Source organism: Penaeus monodon, chromosome 22 (assembly GCF_015228065.2).
Source record: "Penaeus monodon isolate SGIC_2016 chromosome 22, NSTDA_Pmon_1, whole genome shotgun sequence".
Classification (NCBI taxonomy): Eukaryota; Metazoa; Arthropoda; class Malacostraca; order Decapoda; family Penaeidae; genus Penaeus; species Penaeus monodon.
The window spans coordinates 2,459,412-2,459,966 of NC_051407.1; positions in this window are offsets into that span (position 1 = coordinate 2,459,412).

The following is a 555-nucleotide window of genomic DNA, read 5'->3' on the forward strand; positions in this document are numbered from 1 at the left end:
ATAAGATTAATTGTTTTTGTATGTAATATTTGGTGATAATGATGTGTTGAATAATAAATGGTTTGATTAAGATATTTGTTTGATTAAAAGGAGATTGGAAATTATTTAATAAGTGGGCGTATAAGTAAATAGATTTATAGTGTAACCTACAGAGTCCATTTGCACCCCCTCACCCCCTACCTGTGATTTAATCTAAAGTAATTTCATTTATCTAATAAAAAAAGAGAATAGGGATTTTTCCTGTGTTAGAAATACAAAACGAATTCCTGTTGTAATAACAAGCCTTAATTTGTTATTTTCCCCGTGTTTTCTATGCCTCGTTTTATTTCGCTCTATTTTGCTTTCATATATTTTTAAAGGTTTTTATGTTATTTTGTGGAAGGGGATAATATTGTTATTGTTGTTTTGATACTTTACTGCTAAAAATTAGTTGTTATGATTCATCATGCAATGCAATATTTTACATCACTGAAATTGCAACTTGCATCTCTTCCTCACATTGCATATACTATCGCAATCATAAATGTTTATCATTATGAGAAGAGAATGTGTATG